The sequence below is a fragment of the Sesamum indicum genome, linkage group LG3 (assembly GCF_026168435.1).
Source record: "Sesamum indicum cultivar Baizhima isolate 11 linkage group LG3, ASM2616843v1, whole genome shotgun sequence".
Lineage (NCBI taxonomy): Eukaryota > Viridiplantae > Streptophyta > Magnoliopsida > Lamiales > Pedaliaceae > Sesamum > Sesamum indicum.
Genome location: NC_142659.1, coordinates 5998721 through 6011531, shown reverse-complemented (window position 1 = coordinate 6011531; position 12811 = coordinate 5998721). Strand labels below are relative to the sequence as shown.

The following is a 12811-nucleotide window of genomic DNA, read 5'->3' as shown; positions in this document are numbered from 1 at the left end:
GCGATTTATTTTTTTCAGTACATATCTTATTCTATATCTGAGGTGCTTATCCCCCTGATTACCCTCCTGGCTGTACCCGTGAGGTCGTCGGGTATCTGGATTGGGTGTTAGGCTGGAGAGGCCTCGGTCTCGTGGTTGTTATTGATATATTTCTTAACTACGACTACTGTTTCTGTGCCTATTCTTGATATATCTCACCTTAAACCTATTCTATTGATAACTATGGATTGTGATTGTTGATATACTCTCTGTGATCTCTATTTCTTCATCTTTGTTAAAATCTGTGATTTGAACTATTTATTGAACCGCATTAAATTTGTGTCTTAAACTGTTTAAAACCTGTTCTGGATATCTGTTACTGTGTGTTCCTCTCTGATTTTGTGACCTGTGTTTACCAGTTGGCCTAATTCCGCTGCAAAATTTTTGAAACTATTTTCTTGAACCTTTTCTAAAAGAAAATTTTTTAATGGCCGGATACAATTTGCAACATTTTGATGGAAAGGGTGATTTTTCAATTTGGCAGCAAAAGATGAAAGGCATTTTGATTCAACAAAAGGTTTTTAAAACAATAGATGAGAGATACACTGACACTATTTCTGAAGAAAAAGTTTTAGAAAATGATGAATATGCCTATTCTTCCATTATTCTTAATTTATCTGATAATGTTTTAAGAAAGGTCGATAAACAAAACTCTGCAAGAGATTTATGGGAAAATTTGGAGGAACTTTATACTGATACTTCGCTACCTAGTAAACTGTTTTTACTTGAAAAATTTTTCAAATACAAACTTGATTTGTCTAAGAACATTGACGAAAATTTTGATGATTTCACTAAATTAGTTCAAGATATTAAATTGACCGGCGATAAGAATATTGATGAATATTCTCCTATTGTGCTCTTGAATGCTATACCTGATACATATTCTGATGTGAAAGCCGCTATTAAGTATGATAGAGATAGCGTAAATATTGACACTATTGTTAATGGGTTAAAAAGCAAGGAGATGGATTTAAAAACGAGTAGACCTAGTAATAATCTACATTAGGTAAACTCTGTGAGAGGTAGGCCTAAATCTAGGAACTCTAGCTATAGACACAATAGTTGAAGCAAAAGTCGTAATAAGAACAACAATAGGAGTAAATCCAGAACTAGGTATAGCTCACATAGAGATGATAAAATCAGAGAGAGGAGATGTTATAACTGTGGTATTAAATGACACTATATCAAAGATTGTAGAAAACCAATGAGGGATAATCGTGATAACAGAGATAACAATACGGATGAAAAAGAGAGAGTGAATAATGTTGTTGATGATGATGGTGAAGTGTTTGTTGTTTCTGATGTGAATTTTGTGCATCCCATGAGCATGTATGAATGGCTTATTGACTCTAGCTGTACTTTCCATATAAGTCCTTTCAAATACATCTTTTCAAACCTCAAACTTGGTGAATTTGGTTCTATATCTATGGCAAATGAAAAACGTTGTGAGATTAAAGGCATTGGTGATGTTTCTCTGATTTTTGATAATGGTTATAATATGACTCTCAAGCATGTTAGATATGTTCCTGAACTCAGTCACAATCTTATATCATGTGCTGCATTAGAAGATGAATGATTAGAGGGTAGATGGGGAAAGGGCATTATAAAAATCATGAAAGGGTCTCTTATTGTTTTCAAGACTGAGAAAAGGCACAATTTATACTTATGTTCTGTCACATATGACTCCATTGCTGCATCTGTAAACATGCATGATAAATCTTTTCTTTGGCACAAACGGTTTGGGCATATTAGTCAAAATGGACTAGAATTTCTATACAAAGAAGGTATCTTATGCGATAAAGTTGACAAATTGCCTTTTTGTGATGAATGTGTGATGGGCAAACAACACCGTGTACACTTTCCTGCTTCACCTTCCCCTAACCCCTCTATGTCTTCTTGTATTTTGGATTATGTTCATGCTAATGTTTGGGGTCCCTCTAAGGAACCCACCCACGATGGAAATCGGTATTTTCTCTCTATTGTTGATAATTTTTCTAGAAAAGTGTTCGTTTTTCTGCTAAAACACAAATATGAGGTTTTCGATAAATTTGAGAAATGAAAAACTCTTGTTGAAAACCAAACTGGGAAAGGCTCAAATCTTTGCGTACTGATAACGACCTTGAGTTTTGCAATAAAAACTTTGATGATCTATGTGATAAATTTGGTATTAAGAGACAAAAGACTAATCTCTACACCCCACATCAAAATGGTGTTGCTGAGCGTATGAATCGTACCCTGCTTGAGAAAGTGAGATATTTGCTGATTAGTTCAGGCTTACAAAAATCTTTTTGGGGTAAAGCAGTTTTAACTGCTGCATATCTCATAAATATATCTCCATCTGTACCTTTGTTAGGTAAATCTCCTGAAACTATTTGGAGTGGTAAGAAACCTGATGTCTCTCTTTTACGTACATTTGGCTGCTCTGCTTTTGTTCATCAGAATGTTGATAAACTTGAACCTCGTTCTATTAAATGTATTTTTATTAGTTATCCTGATGGGATTAAAGGGTATAGGTTATGGGTTCGCGATCAACCTGGCTTTAAGGTTATTATCAGCCGAAACGTGACTTTTAATGAGAATGAGATGCCCTATTTTTCTAAAACTGAAATAGAACAAAATGATGTGACCTGTAATAAGGTGGAGGATAACCAAGAAGAGGGAGAGACTAGTAGTGAAGAACATAGTGATGAACAAAACATAGAAGAAAACCTTTTAGAAAACCCCTCTTTAGAAAATTACCAACTAGCACGAGATAGGGGTAGAAGAGAACGGAGGATTCCCTCTAGGCTAAACGATTTCCAAGTAGCACTCAATATCGAAAATTCTGAACCTTCGAATATAGATGAAGCCCTTAAGTCAAAAGAATGGCTTAGTGCCATGAGTGAGGAAATGAAGTCTCTAAAAGACAACCATACTTGGGATCTAGTGCCTAAACCAAAAGAGTGTTCCTTAGTGGATTGCAAATGGATCTTTAAAATCAAGCAAGAAAATCCTTTAAAATTCAAGGCTAGATTAGTGACCAAGGGGTTCACTCAAAAGAAAGGGATAGATTACAATGAGATTTTCTCCCCCTTTGTTAAATATATCTCTGTGCGTATTATTCTTGCTCTTACTGCTCATTTTGATTGGGAGTTAAAACAAATGGATGTCAAAACTACTTTCTTGCATGATCTTGATGAATGCATATATATGCGACAACCTGTTGGTTTTATTGATAAAAACAAACCCAATCATGTTTGCTTGTTGAAGAAATCTTTATATGGTTTAAAGCAATCACCAAGACAATGGAACAAAAAGTTTGATATGTTCATGCTTTCATTAGATTTTAAAAGGAGTGACTATGACCATTGTCTCTATTTCAAGTTTTTTAATGATGTACCTATTTTTCTTGTGTTATATGTTGATGACATGCTCATTACTAGTCCTAGCATCAAACTCATTGAATCCTTACAAAAGGACCTTTCCAAAAATTTTGAAATGAAAAATCTTGGAGACGCAAAAAGAATTCTTGGCATGGATATTTGCAGAAATAGAAAACGGTTTTCCATTCTTTTAAACCAAATATCCTACATCCATTCTATTCTGAAAAAGTTTTCTATGGAAAATTCAAAACCCACTTCTGTGCCCTTAGCTGCTCACTTTCAATTATGCAAGGATCAATGTCCTAAAACTACTTGAGAGAAAGAGAAAATGAGTAAGGTTCCTTATTCAAATGTCATTGGGTCCATAATGAATCTTATGGTATGTACTAGACCCGAATTGCATATGCTATAAGTTGTTTGAGCAGGTACATGTCAAATCCTGGACCTCCCCATTGGGAGGCCCTAAAATGGCTTCTAAGGTATCTACGTGGTACCGGCAATATAGGTATAAACTTCTCAAAGTTTTCTGATTCTATTAATCTTGTTGGTTATATGAATTCCAACTATGCAAATGAAAAGGATAGTAGAAAATCCACTACCTCATACATATTCACTTTGTGTGGCTCATGCAGAAGTTGAAAATCCCAACTACAACACATTATTGCACTATCTACAACTGAAGCCGAATACATTGCTACTACCAAAACTTTCAAAGAAGATATTTGGCTTGAGGGCCTTATTAAAGAAATTGATTTTCTTAAAAATCGACTCACTGTCTTTTCTGATAGTCAATCCTCAATCCAACTTTACAAAAATCCTATTTTTCACGATAGAACAAAACATATAGATGTAAGATTTCATTTTATTCGTGATATTGTCAGCAAAGAGATCATCAAACTGGAGAAGGTAAGAACTGAATAAAACCCAGCCGATATGGGTACTAAGTGTCCCCTGCAGAAAAATTTATTAACTGTCTCAAAATTCTGAACTTGGCTCCTGACTAATTTTCGGTTTTTTCTGCAGGAACTACGGAGCGGGCCCGAAGGCTATGATGAGAACGCCAGATCCAACACTAAGACTCCAGGACTCAGCTCCTTGAATTAAGGTCTGGTCCAAGGTGGAGTGTGTTATTATTTATGGCCCATGACCTTTATATGGTAGGCCCAATACCAATACCCAAACCCAAGTCCACCCGGCAGCCCACAACCCTGGCCCAAGACCCGACCCACTTACCGGTACTTATATACTACTCATCTGTTGTCCTAATCTTCTATCTCTCATTTGCGCCGCTGTTTCTTCTTCTTCCTCTCCAGAATCTCTCTGTGATTCTACTACCTTCTCTAATCGGATTTCATGGCTCATTTCCTAAACCAATCCGATGGTTTAAGGAAAGCCCCCATGGCCTTCCATTCTCACCTCTTTTCTCTACCATATAAAATAGGGGTCTTCTCCCCGTTTCTAAAACACAGAACAGTGAAAGCCTATTACTCTATTTCTCTATGAACCGTGAGTTTTTGAGGGCTCTTTGTGACAGTGTGAGACTGAGATCTTAGTGATTGGTTTGAGTGGTCGGTTCTCCGATAAACTGTGGTGTTACTGTGGACTTGGTGACCTTGGGTACGGAACTGTTGTGACCGTGTCCCTCCTTGTTGGATCTGGCAGAATCTGAGCCGACCATTTCTTAACAGTGTTTGCTTTCCTTTTTTTTTTTGTTATTCCTTTCACTGTCATTTATTCAAATATTTCTGTAATATTTGGTTTGTATATATATTGAGGAGTTTAGTACTCCAAATCTTTTGTAATAGTTGGATAGGCTGAGTCTGATATCCACTCTACAATTACGCGCATTTTTTATTCAATAATTAACGAAAAATGTATGAAAAATGCTAACAGCTCTGTTAATTATTAAAAGAAAAAAGTATGTGAGGACTAAAATCGAGAAAACATTCAACAAATGCATGTAATTAATACAATATGAGAAAATCATAACAAACGGGGGTTACATTAAAAAAAAAAGAACCTAATATATGAGATGAAAAATACAAATTTTCCTATTTCAATTCATTGTATATTTGAGATCATTTTAATTGTGATGCTTTTATAATAGCTCACATGCTAAAGAAAATTCGGACTAGAGAAATATGTAAGTTTTGAAAAGAAGAAATAATATGCATCACCCGCTAATTTTATATAATTTTTTGGACATAAATACATTGATATTTAATTTATTTCAATAGAAATATAAATTTAAAACTAAAAAATATAGATCAACTTATGATTAATTTTATTATAGATCCAGATGCATATATATATATATATATGTATCCAAATACATCCATACATATATAATAATTCGGATCCGGCTACCCGACGACCCATTTACCAATCCGGATAGTCGTCCGCGACAAACCTCATCGACGGCCCGAACTGCTTATGATCATCAGTCTCAGCAACAGCGATCCGCTCTTCGAACCGACGGTTTTCATCTTCGAAAAACCTAATCAACGATCCAAACTGCTTATCACCCTCAGCGATCGCGAGGCGCTCCTTCAGCCGCCGGTTTTCATCATTGAGATTGGCTTCTCTCTTCTTGCTCTCTAATAGCTCCTTGTGCAGATCGGCTTCGGTCCATCGGCAAACCCTGAGCTCTTGCTGGAGCCTGGAGTGGGTTAGCTGCAGCTCGGTTTCGACTTCTTTGGCTCGTTTCCGTGCTCTTTTGCGGCTGAACCAGCTGGCTATCTGCTCCACATCCAGTCCTGTAGCAGCCACCAGCTCCATCTTCTTTTCCTTGGTTAAGTGCTCCGATTCTTCGAAAGCGGACTGCAGAGCCTCGATTTGGTGTTGCTCGAATCTTTTAGCCATGGTATGATGTAGCTAGCTCGGCTTGGCTTGTGCTCATGCATGATAATTAGGGTTTTTGAGATTGGTTCTTGATTTATAGTATGTAGGAAGAAGAGAGCATAGATGTGTTGAGATGAATTAGGGGCGAAGAAATTGAGGATTTGATGTTGTGGGAGTGAAGGTTTCGAGAAGGGGGATTGAGTTTGATTGGGTTGAATGTGCATGAAAAAATTTGTCTGAGAAATTGATGTAGGGTCTTTGTCGTAACGTTGTTTGTGTTAAGATATTGATATTTGGGGAAGAAATGCAATGTTAGTCTTTTAATCTTGAAATGGTTGATAACCTAGAATTTTAGGTCAAATTAGCTTGAAAAACTAAAATTACCATAAATTTTTAAAATTACAAGATCAAATTATAAATTTTAATTAAAATCGGATCAGAATTATCACCCTAAGCTCATGACTAAAATTACATCTTTTTTTTCCTTAATATTTCATTTTCAAGTTATCTTCAAAATGAGTCAAAACATACTTAATGTTTGTTATCATATAGAAGTATTTTATCTGGACGTTTTTAACCGTTTTAGTATAAATAGATACATATATACACACACATATACATAAATATATATATATATATATATAAAAGACATAATTTGATAATGAATAGTATTTTTTGTCTCCCTAAAACAACATTAAACATATAATACTTATTTTAAATTATCTTCAAAAACAAATCCAAACATATATACTATCTCTCACACATATTTATTTATTTTTATTTTTTTTCTCTATCTCCACAGAATACTCATAAAACGAATTTCCAAACACTATGTTGATGCTTTTATTGTTTTAAACTTGTATATATAAAAGTTGTCATCTATTTATTTTAAAATAAATTTTATACACGTGATGTAAATGCAATATATATTTGCATAGAAAACTTAATTTGATTTATAATTGCATATATATATATATATATATATAGTGTTTGGTTGTTTTCTCCGCCAATGTTAATATGATGGATAATTTTATAGCAATTCAACAAAGACTGGTTCCATTTGTCCCAACTCCGACTTATTAGCCATAAGAAATAACACTTTTCATTTCCTAATTTAAGATTTTTTTTTATTTTTGATTTTATTGTTTATAAAATCCTCATTTTTTTTCATTGCATAATTTCTAAAGAATAGCAATAATTGGTCTCATGAAGTTTTTTTATTAAATAATTTAACGAAAAATGTCACGTATTTAGTATGTGACCATTAAAATTTTATATTTTTTTATCTCATTGATTACAAGATTATCTTTTTTTTTTTATCTCTAACTTTCAAGAAATAGACATTATGTTTGGCTTCGTTTTTGGGCCATCTCGGAGATGGCCCAAAATCAAAGCAATGTTTGGCATTCAATATTTTGTCACTTTTTGTCTCGTTTCTAGGTATTTTGTAACAGTGAGTAGGGGACAAAACTAAAATTTCTCTCTCTTCATTTACAAATAAATTATATACATTTATATATATATAAATATATATAAAAAAGATATGATTTGACAATAAACAGTACTTTTTGTCTCCTCACTACCCAACATCAAATATACCAAACTTATTTTATATTATCTCCAAAAACAAATCCAAATATACACACTATATCTAACTTATTTTTATTTATCTTTGTTTTTCTTTCTCTATCTCCACAAAATACCCAAAAACAAGTTAAAAACAAAATCAAAACTTTTTAGTCTTATACAGTTAACGGTCACTTTGTCTTTTCAATTAAATAGTAAAATTCGAGACCAGAATTGTTGTTTCCCTGCAATAAGTATATATTTGGGACAATAGAGGTGTTGCTGATCAAGCTGAACAATATATTTTTCTGTTTTACTTAATGTATGTATATATCTATGAATATTTCTTAATTTCAATTACATTTAAATTTGATTTGATTAATTCAGTTTGAAATAATTAAGCAGATATAAAATTAAACATGAGTTAAATTCCAATAAATTGTCATACATATTAAATTGAGATTCAAATTTCAATATCGATTAAAAGAAATGTTGATGATGTTGCATAGGTCAAGTTCAAATAGATCTGGGATTGAGATTTGAGACTTCAAATGTCAAAACTTGCGTCCATATGTTAGAGCATGCAAGAATTATAAGAAAATGTTCACAGGGCATACTTGTACACAGTATTATTTACTGTGATTGAAACTTCACGATTTTGTCTTAAAAATATATATACCTTGTCAGGTAGAAGGGAGTTCAGGGAACTGACATGCTGCCTAAATCTCTTATGCGTGAACGTGGAGTGCAGGATAATACATAAACAAAAAATAACTAAAAATTACTTTGAAAGTTAAGTAGAAAATCCCAACAAGTACTCAATAAACAATGTGCATGCATACAAAAACAGAAAAGAGGTAAATTACATGCATGTCTTAATGTTTGTAACTAACTGGATAGAATGTCTCTTCCTTGTGTGGGATTATGGGATTTACTCTACACTAATTACAAACTTAGTACTGATAATCTAGCTTATAAAAAGCTATATAAGTCCTATGATTCAATGGAAATGTAACTTAGGGGTACTATTGTCCTGTTTCTCATGTAAAACACAGGTACCGACAACCCGGAAATAAGACCTGCTCTAATTAGGTGGTGACTGGTGAGAAAGAAAGTGGCAAACCGGCCGGCCTCCATCACTTACAGGTCTAAACAACACATTTACAGCATTTCTATTCAAAGGTTGGATAAATACTTTGATACTGCTTGAGGTTTGAGCATATTACAAAAAGAAGAGCCAGAGTTATCAAGTGGACAAACTCATAGTAGAGACAACAGTGTTGCTGATTGATGACGCTGGTCAGCTTGACATTTTACGGCTCAGCCATGGCACTCTTTTCTCAAGAAAGAGGTGACAATTATTACATGTATAGTCTTTAAGGATACTTATTACCTAATTACAGAATCAAACACTGAATCACCTCCAAGAATTTTTAATCGATGTTTTAAAAGCTCATTTTCAGCTTCAAGCTCAGCTTCCCTCCTCTTGCTCTCTTTAAACTCCATTTGGAGTTTGGCTTTCCGATTATGGAGTTCGTGGACTGATTGTTTGAGCTCAGCATTGATCTGCTCCAACTCCCCCTTTGATTCTCTAGATCGCTTGCATGCTCGTTTCCTGTTAAACCAGCTGGTAATTTGCTCCATATCCAGCCCTGTAACCCTCACCAACTCGATCTTCTTCTCTTTGGTTAAGTGCTCTGATTCTTTGAATGCCAACTCAAGAGATTCAATCTGATATTTCTCAAAACGTTTAGCCATGATTCCTCACCCAAAGCCTCTCATGTTTAAGATTCGTTAGCCTTTCTCATACTTTATAGGCATGCCAAATCACCAAAATTAGTGGTAAAGAAACTTAATCACAACAGGCAGATGAATCCAGAGGAAGGACGAAAAGGACTAGGATGCATTCAGAAGCCATCAAGGCAAGTATTTTATCTTTTACTGTGACACGAGATGTAAACGTTTCTACTAAGCTGTACTTTATGGACTATGACATACTCTTTTTTTTTTTTTGGCAGGTTTTATGTCAACATTATGAGCTAGCAATTGTACAAGGACGTACTTTGTGCCGGCAAATGCACAAGCATGTTCGAATAAAGTAAACAAACACATAAATCATTCACTTTGAGTCTTGGTTTCCTCATCATCCTGCCAAACGATGCTCATCCATGTCAAGATGACATCAATTTTTGTCTTATTTATGAAGAGTTTTATCAAGATGGTGTTCAATATTTACTGCCACTTGGTTCCTGTATTTCTCTGTGTTCAAAGCATCCTTGCATGGAACCTTTTCTACTTTATAGATAATGGTAAGCTTACCTAAACCAAATTGAAGGAGGAAAACTAGGTAGAGGAATAAGACTTGAACTTCAGACAGAAATTTCAAAAGTGAATGTCTTAAATAACTTTTCATCTTGTGTCTTCTACAAATATTCAGGGTAATTTAACTAATGTAATGCATTTTGATTGTTTCTAGAACATTTAATCTAATACTTCATGGATCTTAGCCCGTCGAAACCTGAAAGAACACAATCCATGGTCCGTCAAAACCTGAAAGAATACAATCCATAGCCCGTCAAAACCTGAAAGAACACAATCCATGGTCCGTCAAAACCTGAAAGAATACAATCCATAGCCCGTCAAAACCTGAAAGAACACAATCCATATCCATCGATGACTTGGTTAATTTAAGAATTTAACAAGGGAATAGTCAACAAAATGGTTACTTTTACTTAGTTGGACTGATTAGGCATTACAGAGGAGTCATTAGAAGGGACAGTTGGCAGTGGATTCAGGAAAATGCTACGAAGTCCACCTAAGTTCTAAATACAACGAGACAACAATGTTGCAACATACCATATGCAATTTCCTATTCTGCTCCCATCATTAACCAGCTCGTCCGAGAACCAGTCATGCCTAAAAGCAAAAATTGTCACTTTCAAGGAGTAATTTCCTAAACCCCAGACCATAATCTCGAATTGTCATATGTCCATCAACAGGATCTAATCTCCCAGCTTGAAGGGTATCTCAAATTTTCGTTCCAAACGGATCGCATCAGAGCTATCAAGGCAGCTTTTCGATATTTACGACACATTCATAAACTGATTTTTGCTCAAGACGGTTATCAAAATGCTAGAGGTCCTCAAATCAACTTTGAGTCCAATACAATTAATCATTCAACTTATTTCTTAGTCAAAGCAACATCCATGCAACGTCAACTAAGGGTATAAAACTACTTCACTGTTATCGATTACCAGTCAACCAATATTACAGAGAGGTAAACGACTAGAATGAGCTTGCGAAGCGAAACCTGTTCAAGATCAAATTTTTCTTTATGTACACACTGTAATGTGGCGGGTGCATAAACTGCCTGCACTTTGGATGGAAACGAATCTTTTGCTCTAAATTAAATTATCAAACACTCATTCACGAAAGCTAAACAGATGTCTATTAGGGAATATATCATACAACTGGTGTTCATAACTAAAGTGAAATACAAATCACAAGATAAGACCCGGACTCACATAATGCACCTCAACAAAGTACCAACTTACCCAAATTTCCTCTCAGGACAATAAAGCAAGCCACAAAATCCTTACCATGGAGCTGCTAAAACGAGACACAGAGTCAATCATATCAAAGAATGTGAGCAGCAGAAAGAGACTCGGCCAGGACTGGATATGGAGTAAAACCCAATTCTTTACACGTCTAAAGAACCTAATTTCTACTCCGAATCCAGTCCCGGATGAGTCTCTCCACCGAATTCAGCTCCAGCTCTTAACATTCCTCCCATCATGCACAAATATATATATAAAGAAAAAACAACACGCATGTTAAGAGAATTGCGGGATTGGAGAGGGTTCAAGGAAATGCGATTCTACGTAATAGCCAGTAGAATTCGAATCCATGGAGAGATGAGATTTTCGCCATAAACAAGTCGCAGATTTTTGTACTTTAGCTGAGAGCAATTTTGTTGGGGAGAATATTCTGACGCTGGCTTTGATGTGGAGTTGAGTTGAAAACGTGGTGGTGTTGGGCTCTGATGTTAGCATTTCACCAACTTTATGTTTTATTGGGGTTCGGGTTAGTGCTCTTCCTCTCCCATATATATTCAAATTCAAACAAATCTCATTTACATTATTTTCTTCATTATTCAGATCGGATTTGATTAAATTTGAAATATTATGATAAGTGCAAAATAAATGTATCGTGTGATTAGCGTATAATTTATAAAAAATAACCAATCACATAATAAGTGTATTATATTTATTCTATGATTAATTTGATTTGTCCAAACCTGATTTGTGTTAGAATTTTTTTAATTTAGTTCATCCTGATTAGCCGACAAAGTCGACTTAGAGGATGTTTGACTCAATTTTATTAAAACATCTTATGAACTCCTTAGGGTGTTTGACATAATAAGGTCTTTTATTGGTAAAATGACTAAAATGGCATGACACCGTTAATCAAATAAGTTGTTATTTCTTGACATATTTTGCTTTAAAAAATTTTAAAACGCTTTTATGAATAGTATAAATTAGTTTACTTCTAAACAAAAATTTAATAAATAATCTTTTTACCATAAAAAAATTGATGAATTATTATCTAAACTTTTGAATAAAAATAATATGCATGTGCATTTATGCTAGTCGAATATTAATATAGATATATAGTTTATATTTTATTTATTAACGTAATGATTATTTTTAATTGTATAATTTATAATTTTTTGAATTTAATATTTTTCACTAAATATAATATCAATATTAATTTTATTTTTATTTAACTATAATAATTAAATAATTGAGTATTTTCTCTTTTTTGAATGATAGAAAAATTAAATAATAATAATAAAAAATTTTAAATCTTAAAAAGAGAAAGAGTGTGTGTGAGAGAGAGAGAAGAGTGTGTGTACTTTGATAGTAATTATTAATTAATTATATATTTAAAATTAATAATTAACCTAAATTCAAATTAATTATATGATAAATACATTTAAAAAG

At 33.9% G+C, this 12811-nt stretch overlaps 1 long non-coding RNA gene across 1 annotated transcript; it reads right to left on the bottom strand.

Moving 5' to 3' along the window:
* Positions 1-10188: 10188 nt before the first annotated feature.
* On the bottom strand, positions 10189-11870 carry LOC148788625 (uncharacterized). The gene is made up of 2 exons (XR_016064489.1): positions 11363-11870; positions 10189-10422 (listed from the first exon to the last, which is right to left on the bottom strand). It is a non-coding gene; the product is annotated as an uncharacterized LOC148788625 (long non-coding RNA).
* Positions 11871-12811: the final 941 nt, after the last annotated feature.